Raw genomic sequence first — 15,124 nt, 5'->3', positions numbered from 1 at the left:
CCTTCAAACAAGATCCTGAACTGTATAGTTTAGTTTGATAGGTGCGAACTGATAAGGCCGAAGGGTTCCAAGACGGTGGTGTCGATTCCCCGTTACAATTTAATGACACGATTCATGCACATGTTTTTGTGTCAAGTTTTGGAAAGAGTTCAAATTTTTGGTGGCAGTGTAAATATCCAATAGTGATTGGACCAGTTTTAATGGAGAAATGAACTTCTTGAAAGGACTCCGAAGCCTCGCAATGCAACAAACAACGATAGAACCAATAGAAATTTCCCTGGTCTAAATTTATATGGATGGATTGGTGGAGGAGACTATTATACAGCAGAAGGTGTTTGGGAGATAATCTGCATGGGAAGAGGGAGGTTGAGAAGGCCATATATCATCTTAGTACTTGTTTAAGAGGATACACAGGGTCATTCCTCTTGACCATTCTTTTTTTCTTCAATGACTGATGGATTTTCATTTTTGGATACACTTTCACATTCGCATCTCATCCAGTTTTTTCATTTTTCATGTCAATTTCATAAGCTAATTTCGCTACACTTTCCTTCCGACCCTGTGTATCCTCTTAAACAAGTACTAATATGATATATGGCCTTCTCAACCACCCTCTTCCCGTACAGGTTTTCTCCCAAACACTATCTTATATATAATAGTCTCCTCCAACAACCCATCCATATAAATTTGGACCAGGGAATTTTCTATTAGTTCTATCGTTGTTTGCTATATTGCGAGGTTTCGGATGCCTTTCAAGAAGTCCACTGTGCCATTAAAACCGGTCCAATCACTATTGGATATTTACACTACCGCCAAAAACTTGAACCCTTCCCTAAACTTGACACAAAAACATGAGCATAAAAAGTCATTAAATTGTAATGGGATATCGACACCACCGTCTTGGTCCCTTAGCCTTGCCAATTTAAACCTAACAATCTTAACTGTAAAATTTCATATCTTGTTTGAAAAATTAATGCCTAATAGGTAAAGAACAAACATTAACAAAATCATTGTACTGGATGTGTGTTTTCATGATAGGTTGATCAGTAATACATACCTCGCATATATGAAGTGGTTCCATCTGCAAGCAGCTTATTTCTCCGAACCCATCTTTACTCTAGCCTTTAATGCTGGCCGGGCAAAATTAGATCCAATTTCACTTTTTTTTGTCTGCAAACAAGAGAGATACATTTGATGTCAAACAAGAGAAGAACAAAAAGAACATTACAAAAGGGTAACACAAAATTGAGTGAATCAACAGATGACCAATATGATGCAACAGATTACCCATCTGTTCAACCGATGAGGCATCATTTGCAAATGATGGATGACATGTTACAACAGATAGGCCATCTGTTGGAATAAATCAAACCAGCCTTGCTACTGGTTTGATTTCTTCAAAAAGTTGCTCTGTCTATCTAACAGCTTATTCATCAGTTGCAACAGTTGAGAAAACTGTTGCAACACCACCACCAACAACATCAACAACAAAGCAACAAACAAAATAATACCATATGTTCCAACACCATTCACAACACAAACATCACATGTTCTAACACAACCACCACCCCCAACAATAGCACCACCAAAGTACCAAACAAAATACATAAAAAAAACTATATTGATAACAAGGCTTTTTAAGTTCTCCCAACAGATGACTTTTTTCGCATATTTTAATAAAAACAACAGTTCATTCATTCAAGACTTAAAAGTCAACTTTTCTTCAATTTTCTCAATAAATAGCAAACTGATAATGGGTAAATCATTGATGGCAACAGATATAAATAAAAAATTTAAATAAAATACAAAGAAGAAGACGAGATGAAAAGAGCAACTTTGAACCATACCTGCAATGTCAAAAAAGCAAACGGATTAGAGCATCCAGTTCAGTCAAGAAAAAATATTGATTGGTTGAGATTCCAAAGGATCCTTATCCGAAAGAAAAGAGAAAAGAGAGGAAAAAAGAAAACAACAAAGATAATTGAGAATAAAGAATAAAGAAGAGTTATGAGTGAGTTTAGTCTAGACTACTTTATGGCTGAAGGAGAGAGATATGAGGGGTTTTAAATATTCATTAATAACTTTTGAGGGGCACGAGGAGACGGTGACATTGAAAAGACCAGATAAGACTACTCACTCAGGAGATTTTTAAGTTATCGAAGTTGTACTGAGTAATATTTTTTACCGCCTTAGTATTTCAACTATTTTATCTTCGACAGAAAATACTTAAATTTCTTTATAAAAAAAGGATAAAAAAATATTTAAGTGCAACAGATGACTTAATCAGTTTGATAGTTTACAATAGATTCATGATTTGTCACAACAAATGACGTAATCTGTTTGATAGTTTACAACAGATGCGTAATATGTTGAAACATATTACTTAATCTGTTTGATTTGATCCAACAGAAAAGACATATGTTGCAACATGTTTAACATTTGTTTATATATAATTTTAATTGAGTTCATATGTTAGACTAAAACCTTAATTGAATGTGAGTTCTCATAGGGTCAAATACAACTTTAATTGAGTCTTTTGGCAATTTCATGATGACACGGTACTGCGTTCCTCCGACCAAAGTCGTCGATCGATCACTCTGAGATGAGCCAATTCTTACTGCCTCATATGTTAGACTAATACCTTAATTGATTAATATAGGACTAGGGTACTAATACCTTGATTGAATAATCTGGGACTAGGGGTGAGTTCTCATAAGGTCAACTACAACTTCAATTGAGTCTTTTGGCAATTGAATAATGAGACAGTACTGCATTCCTCCCGACTAGAGTCGTAGATCGATAACTCTGAGTTGAACCAATTCGTACTACCTCATATGTTAGACTAATACCTTAATTGATTAATCTAGGACTAGGGTTCTAATACCCTAATTGAATGTAGGGTCAACTACAACTTCAATTGAGTCTTTTGTCAATTGCATGATGAGATGGTACTGCGTTCCTCCTGACCAGAGTCGGCGATCGATCACTCTGAGCCGAACCGATCTTACTACCTCATATGTTAGACTAACACCTTAATTGATTGATCTAGGACTAGGGGTGAGTTCTCATAATGTCAACTACAATAGATGACAATGCCTATTTGATAATTTACAATAGATGGGTAATCTATTGTAATATATGACTCAATCCATTTGATAATTTACAACAGATGGGTAATCTGTTTGATAGTTTACAATAGATTCATGATCTGTCGCAACAAATGGCTTAATCTGTATGATAGTTTACAACAGATGTGTAATATGTTACAACAGATTACATAATCTATTTGATCCAACAGAAAATACATTTGTTGCAACAGGGTTAACATTTGTCTATTTATAATTCAATTGAGCTCATATATTAGACTAATACCTTAATTGAATACGAGTTCTCATAGGGTCGAATACAACTTCAATTGAGTTTTTTGTCAATTGCATGATGAAACGGTACTGCGTTCCTTCTGACCAGAGTCGGTGATCGATCACTCTAAGCCGAATCGATTCTTACTACCTCATATGTTAGACTAATACCTTAATTGATTAATCTCAAACTAGGGTACTAATACCTTGATTGAATAATCTGGGACTAGGGTTGAGTTCTCATAAGGCCAACTACAACTTCAATTGAGTCTTTTGGCAATTGCATAATGAGACGGTACTGCGTTCCTCCCGACTAGAGTCATCGATCGATAACTCTGGGTTGAACCAATTCTTACTACCTCATATGTTAGAATAATAACTTAATTGATTAATCTAGGACTAGGGTACTAATACCCTAATTGAATATAGGGTCAACTATAACTTTAATTGAGTCTTTTGTCAATTGCATGATGAGACGGTACTGCGTTCCTCCCGACCAGAGTCGGCGATCGATCACTCTGAGCTGAACCAATTCTTACTACCTCATATGTTGACTAATAACTTAATTGGTTGATCTAGGACTAGGGGTGAGTTCTCATAAGGTCAACTACAATAGATGACAATGCCTATTTGATAATTTACAATAGATGGGTAATCTATTGCAACATATGACTCAATCCATTTGATAATTTACAATAGATGGATAATCTGTTGCAACGGTTGACTTTATCTGTTTGATAGTTTACAATAGATTGGTGATCTATCGCAACAAATGGCTTAATCTGTATGATAGTTTACAATAGATGTGTAATATGTTGCAACAGATTACATAATCTGTTTGATCCAACAGAAAAGACATTTGTTGCAATAGGTTGAACATTTATTTATATATAATTCAATTGAGTTCATATGTTAGACTAATACCTTAATTGAATGTGAGTTCTCATATGGTCAACTAAAACTTTAATTGAGTCTTTTATTAATTGCATGATGAAATGGTATTGCATTCCCCCCGACCAGAGTCGGTGATCGATCACTCTGAGCTAAATCGATTCTTACTACCTCATATGTTAGACTAATACCTTGATTGAATAATCTAGTACTAGGGGTGAGTTCTCATAAGGTCAACTACAGCTTTAATTGAGTCTCTTAGAAATTGCATGATAAGACAGTACTGCGTTCCTCCCGACTATAGTCGTCGATCGATAACTCTGAGTTGAACCAATTCTTACTACCTTATATGTTAGACTAATACCTTAATTGATTAATCTAGGACTAGGGTACTAATACCCTTATTGAATATAGGGTCAACTACAACTTCAATTGAGTTTTTTATTAATTGCATGATAAGACAGTACTGCGTTCCTCCCGACCAGACTCGGGGATTGATCACTCTAAGCCGAACCGTTTCTTACTACTTCATATGTTAGACTAATACCTTAATTGATTGATCTAGGACTAGGGGTGAGTTCTCATAATGTCAACTACAATAGATGACAACGCCTATTTGATAATTTACAACAGATGGATAATCTATTGCAACATATGACTTAATCCATTTAGTAATTTACAACAGATGGGTAATCTGTTGCAACAAATGACTTAATTTTTTTGATACTTTACAATAGATTCGTGATCTATCGCAACAAATGGCTTAATCTGTATGATAGTTTACAATAGATGTGTAATATGTTGCAACAGACTAATAGTATGTTTGATCCAATAGAAAAGACATCTGTTGCAATAGGTTGAACATTTGTTTATATATAATTCAATTGAGTTCATATGTTGGACTAATATCTTAATTGAATGTGAGTTCTCATAAGGTCAACTACAACTTCAATTGAGTCTTTTGTCAATTACATGATGAAACGGTACTGCGCTCCTCTCGACCAGAGTCGGCGAACGATCACTCTAAGCCGAACCAATTCTTACTACCTCATATGTTAGATTAATACCTTAATTTATTAATATAGAACTAGAGTATTAATAACTTGATTGAATAATTTCGGACTAGGGGTGAGTTCTCATAGGGTCAGCCACAACAGATGGCAGCGCCTATTTGATAATTTACAACATATGGGTATTCTGTTGTGACATATGACAATCCATTTGATAATTTACAACAGATGGGTAATTTGTCGCAACAGATTACTTAATCTGTTTGATAATTTACATCAGATTCATAATCTATTGTTACCTAATCTGATCGATAATTTACAACAGATGAGAAATTGACGCAACATGTTGAAAATTTATTTTTTTATAATTTCAATTGAGTTCATATGTTAGACTCCTAAATTGATTAATCTAGGACTAGGGGTGAGTTTTCACAGGGTCACCTCCTAGAGTACTCGGTCAACTACAACTTTAATTATTTTTATATGATTTTAAAAATTACGGATATATTTTATGATTTTAAAAATAATTAAGATTATTTAGGACCAAATTAACATTTTCAAAACTACTTGTCATTCTTTTTCAAAATACAAATCAACCCATACAATACATTTCATCATTTCAAATCTCAAGGTCTGACTCTTTCTCTCTCATTTTCTCTCAATAATACAGTACATACAACAACTACTCAATAAATTTGCTTAACTCTCCACAACAGATCGCTTTTCTTCTTATTTCTGACCACATAAGTGTTATTTTCGACATCATTCTTTCTTGTATCAGTCATTTTCTTTGTCTTCATAGACAACAGAGTTTGAGAAGAGCTCTATATTTTTTTTCCTAAAAAATAAGGGCTTTTAAGTTAATGATGAAAAATAAAACTTTTAGTTGTATTATCTTCGAGAATGAGTTTACAATTTTGAGTTTTGACGGTAAAATCATAGGAAAAACTTAAGAAATCCCTAGTTTCCGCCATAATGTTCCGATGCTTATCGTGGTATAGTTGGATAGTGTTGGTGGTGGTGGGGTTTGTGGTCGTCATGGTGGCACCGATGGTGGTATTGGTTGGTGGTGTTTGTGGTGGTATCGATATTCATGGTGTTTGTTTGTTTGTTGGCATTGGTTGGTAGTGTTTGTGGCGGTGACTGTTGGTGTGTTGTATTCATGGTGTTTGTAATATATTTTTTAAAATCTAAGCATACATCAACTGTAATGTAATTTTTATTTTTCTTTGTCTGTAGGTAAAACATGTCTCCCAAAAGAAAAGAAAGTGAAAGTGGATCAACGTCTAACTACTCAAAAAAAAGCTATAGTATAGAGGGATTTGGAGGAGCTTCCTGAACAATCTCAGTGAGGGAAAAGTGAAGCTGAGGAGAGATGTGAAAACAACGTTGAGGGAGGTAGACAAGGGTCCATAGATGGTGATGAAGAAAATAAAAGAGTGAAAGAGGAGGAATTGGAGAGTCAGAAAGAGAAAAAGGATGATCATCAATATGATGATAATGGATCACCGACGGGGCGTGAGTTAATATCGACATCCCAGCATGATCCTGTCAACACTTTTAGTATTTATAGGTTTGAAGTTGCGATGTCGATAAATGACCTAGAAGGAAAACAACTAACTGGTCAAATTGTACTTAAATGTCAGATGGGGATAATTTTTGAACATTTTATGAAAATTATGAAGAACGAAAACATAGGCAGAATTTTTAAGAAAAGCTATTTTGGACGCTTTCTTGAGCTGCCTGAGGACCCCTCTGCCCGTATCCGTTTCCTTATGATGATGGTATATGGTCTTCTCAAGCACAAGATCAAGTACACGGGGGATGATAAAGATCTGTAGGGGGGGCAAAAAGAAGATGGATGAAATCTGGATCAACTACTGTGGCATGCCTGTTTGTTTTGGCTTGCAAGAATTTGCCATAGTGACGGGCCTGAGATGCCATCGTCCAGAAGGACCACTACCCCACAAAAGATCCAAGTCAATAAAATGCAAGGAAAAAATAGATGGGTTGTTTGACATTGCTCGACGTGGCTACAAAGCATCAGATTTGTTGACAGATCTTGAGGATAAAACCATACCAGAGCAATACAGGGAGCAATTGTGCTTAGTTTGGTTTGCCCATTCCGTTATATTGTCAAGAGATGTCAACAAGGTCATAAAAGATGATTTATTGGCGCGTGCTGAGAATTTTAATAAATTCAACAATTATCCTTGGGGGATATGACAACTTCTACTTGACTGTCCAATATTTACTGACAAAGCTATCCTCAGGGACGACCACATTATACGTCTTTCCTTGGGCTTTCATGGTAAAATTAATCACTAATTTTAATCATCCATTAATTTATATTGAATATAGTTATTATAATTTTTTTTTGCTTGCTTCCTGTTTACACTTTTTAGGCTTAGGCATTTGAAGCTATTCCTTCCCTCCAAAAGCAGTTAATGGATTACCCAGATGAGGTTTCTCATCTAAGGATGTTTAGGTGGTTGGCTGCAAAGAGCAACACTAATATTAAGGAGGCTGATCTCTTTAACCCTCCGGATGATGCAGTACATCTTCTTTAATTAAAATAATTCTACTAAAAGATAAGAAAAATATTGAACATATGTTATATCTGGTGAATGAGATGTTATATCTGATGCACTAGGTAGGACACCTATTGCGATGGGGTATATCTTGCATCAGATTACCCATCTGTGGTTTTGGTTCTCTGAACCCGACTCCTAAAAGATTAACCATCTACTGCAAATTATGCAACAGATATTTAATCTGATAGCATATCATTCATCTGTTGTGATGTACAAATCATCCGTTGCATAGCAGATTACCCGTCTTATGCAGCTGTTGCAACAGATGATTGATATTTTGCGTCAGATTATCCATGTGTTGCTCTATTTCTCTGAACTAGACTCAAATGAATTTTAACTATATACTACAAACTATGCAACAGATGGGTCTTTTATTTTTAAATGTAGCCCAACTGTGAAAATTATTATATTATATGATTTAAATGCATTTGTCTTTTTTTAATTTTTTATAGGTTGTGCTTCTATGGATCGTGCCTACTGAGGAGGAGTCGGTGATGACTTCTTATATTACTCTAGGTTATGTTGATACTATTGCAGACCCAACGGTGGAGTTAATATAGAAGGAATTAGCTGGAGCAACAGCCATAAGAAGAGCAGTTAGGCAAGGTCAGCCTAATGTTGAGGCTCTTCATGACCAACCTTTTACTAAGGCAGATCCGGGTGCTTCTTCTGGTGGAGTTGTTTGTGTTGGTGGCAAGCATGCTGATGCTGCTACCACTCGTGATGATGAGCATGTTGATGCTCAAGAAAGAATAAATATGTTTGAAAACACCCCTTTTCACCCTTACACAGGTCTCTCACACCCCTCTCCACCCTCATGTTCTCGTTGCAAATATGATGAGTGCAAGGACATATAGGATAAACTCTTTGAAAAAGTAGAGGCTATCTATAAAGATATTGAGGAATTTAAATCCAAGAGGTGTGTCATACCATCCAAGAAGGTGAGGGAACCACACACTTCTTCAGCGTTGGTTAGGAGAAAGAAAAGAGCAGTTAGAGACGTACTCTCCGCTCGAAAATCAAAAGAAATTGTAATTTCTCCCTCTCCAAAAGCTGTTGAAATTTTGAAGCCAGTCAAGAAGGTGGACATATACGCGTAACTTGGCGCCGAAGAGAAGAGGGATCTGCGACTGGACAAGAATGCCAAGCCAGGCACACCAGATTACCCCAGGCCTCCTTTTTCCCCTCAAGACTTCCAGACTATGACTGATATGCGTATGCCGTACGAGGACAAGACAAGTTTACTTTTCCTAACCTAGCCCTTCTAATCTACCCCATGAAGAAGAAGCCACACAACAGATTTCACATATGTTGCAATAACTGGGTATACTGGTGCAACTGGTTGTGGTTCTGTTGCAACTTATTATCCATCTGTTGCATAAGTTGCGTTGGATTATTGATTCAGAGAATCGTATTCAATAGATGGACTATCCGTTGCATCTTTACAATTACTAACCTATTTAAAAATTAACTTCTTATCTCATAGCATGTTGACATAATTCTCTACCTCATGAGAAAAAGATAATTAATGTACCGGGAAGCTTATGACGCTGTCAATAGGATAATGGACCTTGACTTCTACAAGAAGCTTAAGGATAGGTACGATCAACTCAATGGAGAGGCGTCAGCCCTTGACATAGGACTTGATTTCCTAGTTCCTACATTGATCTTGGATGAAGAAGAAACATTAAGATATGTTAGAGGGGACAGTCAAATCCACATAGCAAGAGCTAGACCGAGGCAAAAAGGATTCTTGCAGTCATTAGCGTGAACGGCATGCATTATCGGGCTATTGAGATACTACTCGAGGAGAGAAAGATCAATGTTTATGACTCCAATGTACCTCTCATCGACGATTTTGATCTTTTTCTCCTCGTGGAGCCACTGATGGTGTTGTTGCCCATATTATTGAAGGAGGGTAAACTGATGAATTATTTTCCAAAGTAAGTGTTGATGAAAAAATCATGGGATTTTGAAGGTCGAAATAGGGGAATGATCCTTCCAAAAGATGATGCCGCCAAAGCGAGCGGCTCACACACTCTTGCACACATCAAAATTTGCTGACTGGCACAAAAATGGCTGAGCCAACGACTTTTATGTGCGACAATACTGTGGCAAACCTGCAAGAGGTATGGGCTTATGGGGTACAAATTGGATGCTTGAAGCCTGTGTATATAGAAGAGCCTGTGAAATAGAAATTTTTAATTTCAAGTCATCCTTCACTTTATTACATGTACATGTAGTGGTAAAATTTTTTTTTTGATGAAAGTTGAGTTTTTCATAATGCAATAGATTAGATTGTCAATCTGTTGTAAAATATCTTTAATCTGTTCTGGTAGATAGTTTATCTGTTGCAATAGGTTAGTCATCTGTTGCATTACGCCGATGTTATTTCTATGAATAATCTAATAATCTAAGTCTAATCTGTTGCAACAGTGGGAAAACCTGTTTGATAATTTCCACAGATGACCTAAATTTTACAACATATGCTTAAATATTTTTGATATTCTTCAATAGTTACGCTTGAATATCCATGTGCTCATCGACAAAAAACCAGTAGCAAATACACACACCACCATAAAAATTTCAGCAATTAGGCTTCAATATTCATGTGCCCAACAACACCAAACCAGTAGCAATAATGGCAACAATGTAGTATCTTCTTGCTCTATTTTGTTTCTCTTCATAAGCCTTGACTTTGTTCAACAAACCTCAGATTACACGATTTGCTTGTGAAGGGTGTCGTTCTTCATACCAATCAAAGTAATCGCATCCACCCAATTTCTATAAAAAAGAGAACACAATTACAAAATAATTACAAGCCAATAATTAACCAATTAATTAAATAAAAAAATATTACCTTTGAAATCTTACAAGTAAAAAATCTATAACCCGGATTTTGTTGAGTTCAAGAAGTCTTTAACAGAGCTTCATGAATGCACTTAAAATATCAAAAATCTTTATCACAAAAAATAGTGAAAGATGTGCTTGACATTGTCAAGGTCAGTTGGAAAAAATGAAAGTAATAATTTGAAGAATTTGGATAGATAAAAGAAGATGACGATGAAGAAGAAGATTTGGGAATTTAGGGTTAAATTTTAGGAGGAAGATGAATATATAAGACAATCGGAGAAAAAAATAATCGTTGGGGGCCAAGTGACGGCAAGTCAGCGAAATGTGCCAGGAATGACACTAACACATTTGATGCCTATTTTATTTTACGTGTTTAAAATGAACATGTCTACTTGATGCCTATTTTATTTTAGGTGTTTGAACTGAACACCGTCAATGGGTTGTGCCTTTTTTATTTCAATTTACTTTAACATTTTTACACGTAGTGGAAATTTTTTATGTCCAACGAAAGTTGAATTTTTATAATGCAACAGATTCTCCATCCATTGTAACAGTTATCCTACCTGTTCTGACATATAGTTTATCTGTTGCAATAGGTTGGTCATCTATTACATTATCTTGATGTTTTTATCTAAAGTCCATCTATTGTAATAGTGAGAAGACCTGTTTGATAAATTCCAACAGATAAACTACCTGTTGCAACATATACATAAATCTGTTTGATTATTCTAATAGATGTGTCGTCTGTTGCAACAGATAAAGTCCATCTGTTTCAACATATGTCTAAATCTGTTCTTTTTTTCTCAATATGTGTCATCTATTGCATTATCTTGATGTTTTTATCTAAAGTCCATCTGTTGCAACAATGGAAAGACCTGTTTGATAAATTCTAACAGATCACCTAACTGTTGCAACATATGTCTAAATCTGATCAAATTTTCCAATAGATGTGTCGTCTATTGCAACAGATACATTATCTATTGTAATATTTGAATCTAGTATTCCTTTTTAATTAATAAGTTCAAATCTAAGGAATAAATAAAATTTGTAGACAAAATAAAATAAATTGAAGCCTTCATAAATTAGCTGAAATAAGTCAACGAATAAATAAAATGTAAAAAAATTGTTATGGATACAGATCTCAACAAATACATCAATAACAATTTAAGTATACTGCCAAGGATTGCTTTGACAGGCTCAAGCTATAATGATCTACTCAGTATGGACAACTTATTCTTCATCCGGTGCTATGAAATTTGGCTTTGCTCATCATGGATCTTCATTGTCGCTTGCATATGGTTTCTGCGCTTTCTGTTCTCCGTATTTCCATAAAAAGAGTAGAATATTTTCAATGTTGTTCATCAGTAGCTTCTTCTACATCCACCTGGATAGCCAGAATTGGTCAATAATCACAGAGATACAACAAAACGGAAAAGGATAACTCATCTCTTCTAGCAAATCAAACAGGTTTTCCTCCCATTTTAAATTGTCCCAAACATATTATATTTCTGTTGCAATAATGAATCAACTGTTGGGACAAATTTTTACATGAGGAAGACCCTGTGTGATAATTTCCAACGAATGAACCATCCGTTGCAATATATGAATTATCTGTTGCAGCAGATAGGTCGTCTATTGGTACAAATAAAAGTTGTACGAAGAGTTGTTTGATTTGCTAAAATAGACGAGCCATATGTTGCACCAGATAAATTATCTGGTGCAACAGGTTAGTCAACTGTTGCAACAGATGTATGTATCTATTTGATAATTTTCAGCAGATGTGTTATCTGTTGAAACAGATATGTGTCTGTTTGTTTTGTCAGTTGGAATACATAATATATTTACCTTCTTCAGCTCGTGCTGCTCTCCTTTAGACATTATACGTTGCTTAGTGCAACGCACAGACATAGGAGTTGCAATTTTGCTTTTTTGGATGCCTGATAATGCCTTGAAAATCACTCTCCTTCTTCTCTTAGCCCTAATCTCTAATGGAGCGGATAGAAATAAATCCTCTTTGATGGAATGAGACCCCTCTTAGATGTCAATTCCTTTATAGAAGCAGTTAATGCATTAATCGCATTAATCACTACATCATGTTTCGCCCTGTAGTTTTGACATTTGCATGCAGAACATTTGCTGGGAGAGGCAAAATCTATATAACCAGTATGATCATACTCATAATGGTTTGCTTTAAATACTGTAAGAGGAGCATCATTAGCACCAACAGTAGCACCACTACCACCACCAACATATCCATTAACAACAACAAGCCCACCCTCTAAAATTATTTTTCTTGTAATGACTGTTGCTCCAAACAATTCTATTTTTATTCTATCGATGATCTTAGGGTCCGATAAAGTTTGCACAGACTGTAAAGTAAGAAAAAATGACATCTTCAACTCTCGATTGGTCAAAACTAGTGATGGATGCACATTCTAACATAAATCATTACATATATTAGAATGATGATTAGATCATTCAAAAAAAAATATTAATTAAAAGAAAAAATTAATTATAATTATACTTACTGCATCCTTCGGGGGGTTGAATAGATCAAGAAATTTTACATTTTAATAAGTTTTGGCCGACAACCATCTCAAGATTCTTGGACAGAAAACTCCTTTCTGGTAGTTCACTTGTTGCCTCAAATAAGGAATGGCTTCAAACGCCCTAGCCTATAAAATAACTCCAATAAATCAAAACTATTATTGAGCAAAAAAAATGAATGATATCATAATGGAAGAAAGAAACATTTACCATGAAAGCCTATGGGAAGCCATATAAGTTGACTGTCTTTGGCGCTAACGGAGTCAACAAATATTTGACAGTTATTTTGAAGCTTTCATACCCCTATGGATAGCTGTTAAATGCCTCAAGATCCTCGGAGAGCTTTGATTAAACCGAGGCTTATATTGTTATTAACGTCTCTCACCCAAAGAATATTATGCACAAACCAAATCAAGCACAATGATTGTTTGTGCTTCTTTGAAAGTCCTTTACCTTTCAACGCTTCTATCAAATTTTTGTTTTTAAAGCTTGGACCAACAATGGACACCAGTTCATCACGATCACACGACTTGCCTTTGCCTTTTTTGGGTATGCGGGGTGTTTTTTTTTGGGTTAGAATAGGTATAACTTGAGAAAGAGGATAACATTTTAGTCCAATAACTATGGAAAACTCCTTCCAACCAAAACAAACAGGCATGCCACAGTAATTTATCCTCACCTCATCCATCTTATCTTTGTTTTCATACATAAACCTACTCTTGAGAAGTTCATATACCATTTTCATTTGGAAACGAGCATTGTTGTCCTCCGGCAAATCAAGATATTTCCCAGAGTAGCTGTCCCTGAAATAAGCATCTAATTTTTATTCTCAAAGTATTTTTTTGAAGGCGTCGAAAGATTTTTTCATGGCTGAATTAAACACAAAATCACCCGTTAAATTTGCGGCACATCGCACTGCATTCTCACAAGATAATGATCAATGCTGAAGTCTTTGATCAGCTCTTCGATGGAAGGGCTATTAGCATCTGCATCATCTCTTTTGAAACATTCCTCCTTCCCGTGTTCATCATATTCTGCTCCCGATTGAGATAATGCTTGTAAAGTAAGCTCATAGAGTGGTGGATGTAGCCTAGCTGCTTCACTTGTTCCTTTACTTGGACTTGATTCAGTTTCTGTTCTTTTGGGAACCATATTATCTAAAATTAATATGAACATAAAATAATATATTGTTGTTGATTAATGCATCATTAAAAAAGGATAACAGTAAATCAAACAAGCAAAACAGTAAAATAACAGTTGCAACAGATCACCGATTTATTGCACCAGGTAGTATATCTGTTGTAGCATATAAACAAACTATTGTAGTGGATGAGTAATCTGTGGAAATAATACAAAACATACCACTCATTTTTTAAGACAGATGAATGGTCTATTCAACAGATCATAGAACTATTGTGACATCATCTGTTGTAATATATGAGTGATCTGTTAGAATAGTTAAATAATTCATAGCAACGGCTGAGTAATCTGTTGTGACAATACAAAATATATCACTCATCTGTTGAGAAAGATGAATGGTCTATGCATCAGGTCACTCATCTGTTGCAACACATGAGTGATCTGTTGGAACAATTATCAACGGTCAATATTGTTTAGATTTCTTCCAACATAGGGTCGTCTATCGCGGCAGATGAATGATCAGTTGGAAAAATAAATTCTTGGACTTTTCCTGTAGGAAGAGTTGGTAGGATTTTATCCAATAGGAGGTTCATCTATTGCATTAGATCATTACTCTGATGGTTCTTCTATTGCACCAGATGGTTAATTAGTTACATTAAATTTTTTATCCGAAGATGTCCACACACAAATAAAAATAGATTCACTATATACCTAATAAATCTATTACATC

The sequence above is a fragment of the Capsicum annuum genome, chromosome 10, assembly GCF_002878395.1.
Source record: "Capsicum annuum cultivar UCD-10X-F1 chromosome 10, UCD10Xv1.1, whole genome shotgun sequence".
In the NCBI taxonomy this organism is placed as follows: Eukaryota; Viridiplantae; Streptophyta; class Magnoliopsida; order Solanales; family Solanaceae; genus Capsicum; species Capsicum annuum.
Note: the sequence above shows the minus strand (reverse complement) of the source record.